The sequence below is a fragment of the Raphanus sativus genome, unplaced genomic scaffold (genome assembly GCF_000801105.2).
Source record: "Raphanus sativus cultivar WK10039 unplaced genomic scaffold, ASM80110v3 Scaffold3394, whole genome shotgun sequence".
In the NCBI taxonomy this organism is placed as follows: Eukaryota; Viridiplantae; Streptophyta; class Magnoliopsida; order Brassicales; family Brassicaceae; genus Raphanus; species Raphanus sativus.
In genome coordinates, this window is record NW_026618700.1 from 994 (window position 1) to 9,187 (window position 8,194).

General features: G+C 39.0%; 1 pseudogene; it reads right to left on the reverse strand.

Moving 5' to 3' along the window:
- Positions 1–1,500: 1,500 nt before the first annotated feature.
- Positions 1,501–6,361, reverse strand: LOC130506547 (uncharacterized; annotated as a pseudogene).
- Between the last annotated feature and the right edge of the window lie 1,833 nt (positions 6,362–8,194).

Consider the following 8,194-nt stretch of genomic DNA (forward strand, 5'->3'; position numbering starts at 1 on the left):
TGTCCGAACAGGCTAATCTGGAATCATCTGGATAGAAGGTGGGATATCTTCTTGCTCACAACACTTATGAGATTTATTCAACTTCCTGGTTATTCTCCACTGATTAGTGGTTCCAAATAAAGCTTCTTAGATCGTGGTTTCATCCCTGGTTTGATAAGAATCATGAAGATAATGGCATATGTCCGAACAGGCTAATCTGGAATCATCTGGATAGAAGGTGGGATATCTTCTTGCTCACAACACTTATGAGATTTATTCAACTTCCTGGTTATTCTCCACTGATTAGTGGTTCCAAATAAAGCTTCTTAGATCGTGGTTCATCCTGGTTTGATAAGAATCATTGACATATGTCAGATGAACATGCTAATCTAGAATCATCTGGATAGAAAGTGGGATATCTTCTTACTCACAACTCTATGATATTTTATTTAACTTCCTGGTTATTCTCCACTTATTAGTGGTTCCAAATAAAGCTTCTTAGATCGTGGTTCATCCTGGTTTGATAAGAATCATGAGATAATGCATATGTCCGAACAGGCTAATCTGGAATCATCTGGATAGAAAGTGGGATATCTTCTTACTCACAACTCCTATGAGATTTATTCAACTTCCTGGTTATTCTCCACTGATTAGTGGTTCCCAATCAAGCTTCTTACATATTTTTCATCCTGGTTTGATAAGAATCATGAAGATATGCCATATGTCCGAACAGGCTAATCTGGAATCATCTGGATAGAAAGTGGGATATCTTCTTACTCACAACTCCTATGAGATTTATTCAACTTCCTGGTTATTCTCCACTGATTAGTGGTTCCAAATATAAGCTTCTTAGATCGTGGTTCATCCTGGTTTGATAAGAATCATGAAGATATTCGCATATGTCCGAACAGGCTAATCTGGAATCATCTGGATAGAATGGTGGGATATTTCTTGCTCACAATCCTTATGAGATTTATTCAACTTCCTGGTTATTCTCCACTGATTAGTGGTTCCAAATAAAGCTTCTTAGATCGTGGTTCATCCTGGTTTGATAAGAATCATGAAGATATTGCCATATGTCCGAACAGGCTAATCTGGAATCATCTGGATAGAAAGTGGGATATCTTCTTACTCACAACTCCTATGAGATTTATTCAACTTCCTGGTTATTCTCCACTGATTAGTGGTTCCAAATAAAGCTTCTTAGATCGTGGTTCATCCTGGTTTGATAAGAATCATGAAGATAATGGCATATGTTTGAACATGCTAATCTGGAATCATCTGGATAGAAAGTGGGATATGATATGATCCTAGGTGTGAGGATCACGTCCCTGACTACTCTCCAACGGATTGTGATGATGAAACAAGATGTGGATTGAGTGATACTTCAAAGAGTTGCGGAATGACTCTTGGACTATCAAAGGTTTGCTTGCAAGGTAAGGATCAAGGATCCGAGTAACACTTAGACAAGCTTTGATCAAACAAGATTCAGAGAGAATTTTTAATAGAAAGTGTTTGATGATTTTATTCATGATTTTCGTCCATAATATATAGGCAAGAAGTCTGTACATGCACAGCTTCTTGGAAACATACAAAATACTTAAAACAAAGGCTCCCTTGAAAACATAAATAAAGACCAAGTTTTAAATCCGAAAATAGACTAGAAAATAAGAGAAATGGCATGGTTTCATCAAGAGGCTATTGTATAAGTGTTGTGTCCAAGCCTCATTAAAAACCTTGTTTGGAAAACCCAATGGGACAAAACCAAACCAAGGAAAAGAGTGCAAGTCACAACACCTCTCTTGATGAATGTCTTAGACGGCTTGAATCACAACCAGAGTAGTTGGATAAGCACACTCTAGACTGCCCTGGATAGTGTATAAGAGTTTATGGAAAGCTTGATTGAATCTGGCTTGCTTGGATCTAGTCATTGGACCAACTGGTACTTCTAGGTCCTTGCCATTTGTTTCCTCAGGTTCAAGCTGCTCCATGGTTCTTTCTTCAACTTCCTTAAGCTCTGGTTCAAGCTGTTCCATCTCTCTAGTTCCATTGCTTGTCAAGATCACATCATCCTCTCCCACTTGAGAAGGATTTGACCTCAAATCCGTTTCATCTGCATGATAAGGAACTAAATCAGTAACATTGAAGCTTGAACTCACGTTATACTTACCTTGGAGATCCAGTTGATAGGCATTGTTGTTGATCTTCCTGATGCCTTTGAAAGGACCATCTAATCTAGACATGAGCTTGGATTTTCTCTCCTTAGGAAATCTGTCCTTCCTCAAGTGTATCCAAACTAATCTCCTTCTTCAAAGATCATTTCCTTTCTTCCTTTGTTAGCTTGCTTGGCGTTCATCTTGGTTTTGTTTTCTATATTGATCCGTGCCTTCTCATTGCTTAACAAGTTCAGCTTTCTTTTGTCCATCCAAGCTAACTCTTTCACTCAAAGGTAAAGGCATTAGATCCAAAGGTGATAAAGGATTGAAACCATAGACAATTTCAAATGGAGAGAACTTAGATGCAGAATGCCTAGCATGATTAGAAGCAAATTCTACATGAGGCAAACATTCTTCCCAAGTTCTAAGGTTCTTTTTAATCAATGCACGCAGCAAGGTAGACAATGTTCTATTGACAACTTCAGTTTGTCCATCAGACTGTGGATGACAAGTAGTAGAGAAACACAGCTTAGTTCCTAACTTAGACCACAAGGTTTTCCAAAAGAAGCTAAGAAACTTGGTGTCTCTATCAGAAACAATTGTCCTAGGCATTCCATGAAGTCTAACAATTTCTTTAAAGAACAGATTAGCAACATTCACAGCATCATCAGTCTTATGACATGGAATAAAATGAGCCATTTTAGAAAACCTATCAACGACTACAAACACAGAATCTTTTCCAGTCTTAGTCCTAGGTAATCCAACAACAAAATCCATTGAAATGTCATGCCATGGATGCAAAGGAATGGGTAAAGGAATATACAGACCGTGGCTTTGGACTTTGGACTTTGGACTTAGCCTGTTTGCAAGTGACACACCTTTCACAAGCTTTTTCTACATCTCTCCTTATGTGTGGCTAATAGAAGTGATCCTGCATTACGTTCAGTGTCTTAGCCACGCCAAAATGTCCTCCAAGTCCACCTGCGTGAGCTTCTTTGACAAACAAATCTCTCAAAGAAGAGTTAGGCACACATAGTCTATTTTCAAAGAAGAGAAAACCATCATTCTTGAAGTATTTACCACGACCAAACTTCTCACAAGAAGCATATATATCTTTAAAATCAGAATCAGTGGCATATAAAGTTTTGATATGCTCAAATCCAAGTAATTTCGTTTCAAGAGTGTTCAAGAGAACATACCTTCGAGATAGTGCATCAGCAACTATGTTTTCCTTACTTTTCTTGTATTTGATCACATAGGGAAAGGTTTCAATGAATTTAATCCATCTAGCATGTCTCTTGTTCAGTTTCTGTTGTCCCTTGAGATGCTTTAGAGACTCATGATCAGTGTGGATGACGAACTCCTTAGGCCAGAGATAGTGTTGCCATGTTTGCAAAGCCCTCACGAGCGCATAGAGCTCTTTGTCATACGTTGGATAGTTCAGAGTAGCCCCTCCAAGCTTTTCACTAAAGAAAGCTATAGGTTTCTTTTCCTGCATAAGCACAGCACCTACACCAACACCAGAAGCATCACATTCTATTTCAAATGTTTTAGAAAAGTCAGGGAGAGAAAGAACTGGTGAATTGGTGAGTTTCTCTTTCAAGGCTTGGAATGCTTCTTCTTGGAATTGTTCCCACTTGAACCCAACGTTTTTCTTGATTACTTCAGTCAGTGGTGCAGCCACAGTACTAAAATCCTTGACAAATTTTCTGTAGAATCCGGCTAGACCATGGAAGCTTCTCACTTCCCCAACTGTCTTTGGGCTTGGCCATTCCTTGATAGCTTTGATCTTTTCTTCATCAACCTTGATTCCATCTGCACTCACAACAAAACCTAAAAAGACAAGGTTATCTGCTCCAAAGGTACATTTCTTTAAATTAGCAAACAAGGATTCCTTTCTAAGCACTTCTAGAACTTTTCTAAGATGCTCAACATGCTCATCCAAGTTTTTGCTGTAGATCAAAATGTCATCAAAGTAAACCACAACAAAATGACCTATAAATGATCTAAGAACATGGTTCATTAACCTCATGAAAGTACTAGGCGCATTAGTCAGCCCAAATGGCATCACTAACCATTCATATAACCCCTGCTTCGTTTTAAATGCAGTCCACTCATCACCCTCTTTCATTCTAATTTGGTGATACCCACTTTTCAAATCAACTTTAGAAAAGATGCTAGAACCATGCAACTCATCAAGCATATCATCTAATCTAGGAATGGGATATCGATACTTTACAGTGATATTGTTGATGGCTCTGCAATCGACACACATTCTCCAGCTACCGTCTTTCTTTGGTACAAGTAAGACTAGAACTGCACATGGGCTCATACTTTCACGGATATGACCTTTCTCCATAAGCTCAGTGACTTGTTGCTGTAGCTTTTTGGTCTCCAGAGGATTGGTTCTATAGGCTGGCTTGTTTGGAAGAGAAGCTCCTGGAATAAAATCGATTTGATGCTCTATTCCTCTGATAGGTGGCAGTCCTTGTGGAGCTTCTTCTGGAAAAACATCTTTGAATTCCTGCAAAAGAAATTGTATCTTGCTAGGAAGATCCTGCACTGGCTTTGTTATGTTTAAACATTCTTTAAAAACAATCAGCAAGTGAGGTAAAGAACTTCCCTTTGGTTGAAGCAATATATTAGCCTGCTGCTTTTTCTTAGATTCTGATGACGCTTTGTTCTTCTTCAAGGCTATCTGATCTAGATGAACTTCCTGCGGTGTTAAAGGAACCAAAACAGTCTTCTTCCCCTTGTACTCAAATGAGTATCTGTTTGTGAACCCATCATGAAGTGTTCTTCTGTCGGATTGCCAAGGTCTTCCAAGCAGTATGTGTCCAGCATCCATTGGTAAGACATCACACAGTATCTCTTCCTCATACTTCCCAATAGACAATGGTACCTTAACTTGGTGCTTCACCTCTAGCTCTCCTTCATCATTAAGCCATTGTAACTTGTAAGCTGTTGGTCTTTTTATGACCTTCAGACCAAGTTTCTCCACCATGGTTTCACTTGCAACATTGGTACAACTTCCTCCATCTATAACCAAGCTGCAAACCTTTCCCGTGAACCATACAGCGAGTGTGAAACAGATTCTCTCTCTGCTCATCTCCATCAGTCTTGGCTTGAAGATTCAGTGTTCTTCTAGTAACAAGTAACTCTCCACGAGTTGGCATTTCCACCCTTTCTTCTTCAGACTCAGATACCTCTTCCTCGGATTCAATGTCACCATTTTCTCTGATGAGTATTACCCTTTTGTTGGAGCAGCTACTGGCATAGTGTCCATATCCTTTACACTTGTAGCACTGTATGTCTCTGGATTTGGATGCAGTGGCTACTTCCTTTCCTTTAACACTTTGTTCCTCCACTTTAGGCTTGGAGAATGGTCTGGATTCTCTGGTCTTTTCGTCCTTCTGGTAGTGTGGTTTGCTGGCTCCATAGCTAGACTTGTAACTTCTTCTTTTCAACTGCTGTTCAAACATAATTGCCTTGTGCAGAAGCTCTTCCATCTCAACATAGTGATGAACTTCAAGTCTGTCCATGATGTCTCTGTTTAGACCACCCATGAATCTGGCCATTGTTGCTTCTCGGTCTTCTTGTATATCAGCTCTCAGCATAAGGGTTTCCATTTCCTTATAATATTCTTCAACTGATCTACTTCCTTGAGACAGTGTTCTGAGCTTGAAGTGCAACTCTCTGTGGTAGTGGCTCGGTACAAATCTCTTTCTCATGATTACCTTCATCTGGTTCCAGGTTTCAACAGGAAAATCTCCAGCCCTTCTTCTTGCTGTAACCAAGTTATCCCACCAACTTAGAGCATACTCTTTGAACTCAGTAGGGGCAAGTTTCATTTTATACTCTGCAGTGTAGTCTCTGCAATTGAACACGAGTTCAATCTTCTTTTCCCACTCTAAGTATTCTTCTGGATCAGCAGTGCCTTTAAACTCAGGAATTTTCAGTTTCAAACCACCAAGAGGATCACTGGTTTTTGGCCTTTCTTCCTGGTCACGCCTCCTTCTTCTGGTACCAATGGATCGGTTTGAATGGCTATAGTAACTTTCTGTAGCAGATCGATCTGAAGTCCTTCTAGGTCTCTCACGATCTGAGTGCACAACCTCAGCCCTGAAGTTCTCTAGTCTCTGATCCATCAAAGTAGTCATGCGTGCAGTCAAAGCATCAAGTAACAGTTGATCCATTCCATTATTCCTATTGTCCTCTTCTCCCATGGTTCCTGTTGAATTTTAAAACACAAAACCAGTAAAAGAGATCATAGAAACAGAAAACAGAAAACACAAAACTTTTTGAAGAACCCTAATTCTTTTCTGAACAATTTCGAAATCTTAACAGATTATTTAGCAACTTCAACACTTATTCTAAGCAGATCTGACATTAACAAACATGATTCTAAAAAGATCTAGACTTTAGAACAGATCTGAGAACAGGATATGAAAAGACTAAAAGTTGCAGAACTGGAAAAACACAACCTTTTGATGGAGATCTGCTCTGATACCACTTGATATGATCCTAGGTGTGAGGATCACGTCCCTGACTACTCTCCAACGGATTGTGATGATGAAACAAGATGTGGATTGAGTGATACTTCAAAGAGTTGCGGAATGACTCTTGGACTATCAAAGGTTTGCTTGCAAGGTAAGGATCAAGGATCCGAGTAACACTTAGACAAGCTTTGATCAAACAAGATTCAGAGAGAATTTTTAATAGAAAGTGTTTGATGATTTTATTCATGATTTTCGTCCATAATATATAGGCAAGAAGTCTGTACATGCACAGCTTCTTGGAAACATACAAAATACTTAAAACAAAGGCTCCCTTGAAAACATAAATAAAGACCAAGTTTTAAATCCGAAAATAGACTAGAAAATAAGAGAAATGGCATGGTTTCATCAAGAGGCTATTGTATAAGTGTTGTGTCCAAGCCTCATTAAAAACCTTGTTTGGAAAACCAATGGGACAAAACCAAACCAAGGAAAAGAGTGCAAGTCACAACACCTCTCTTGATGAATGTCTTAGACGGCTTGAATCACAACCAGAGTAGTTGGATAAGCACACTCTAGACTGCCCTGGATAGTGTATAAGAGTTTATGGAAAGCTTGATTGAATCTGGCTTGCTTGGATCTAGTCATTGGACCAACTGGTACTTCTAGGTCCTTGCCATTTGTTTCCTCAGGTTCAAGCTGCTCCATGGTTCTTTCTTCAACTTCCTTAAGCTCTGGTTCAAGCTGTTCCATCTCTTTAGTTCCATTGCTTGTCAAGATCACATCAGGATATCTTCTTACTCACAACTCCTATGAGATTTATTCAACTTCCTGGTTATTCTCCACTGATTAGTGGTCCCAACAAGATTCTTACATATTGGTTCATCCTGGTTTGATAAGAATCATGAAGATTATCGCCATATGTCCGAACAAGCTAATCTGGAATCATCTAGATAGAAAGTGGGATATCTTCTTACTCACAACTCCTATGAGATTTATTCAACTTCCTGGTTATTCTCCACTGATTAGTGGTTCCAAATAAAAGCTTCTTATCGTGGTTCATCCTGGTTTGATAAGAATCATAAAGATAATGGCATATGTCCGAACAGGCTAATCTGGAATCATCTGGATAGAAAGTGGGATATCTTCTTGCTCACAACTCTTATGAGATTTATTCAACTTCCTGGTTATTCTCCACTGATTAGTGGTTCCCAATCAAAGCTTCTTACATATTGGTTCATCCTGGTTTGATAAGAATCATGAAGATAATTGCATATGTCCGAACAGCTAATCTGGAATCATCTGGATAGAAAGTGGGATTTATTCTTACTCACAACTCCTATGAGATTTATTCAACTTCCTGGTTATTCCTCCACTGATTAGTGGTTCCAATAAAGCTTCTTAGATCATGGTTCATCCTGGTTTGATAAGAATCATGAAGATATTGCCATATGTCCGAACATGCTAATCTGGAATCATCTGGATAGAAAGTGGGATATCTTTTTACTCACAACTCCTATGAGATTTATTCAACTTCCTGGTTATTCTCCACTGATTAGTGGT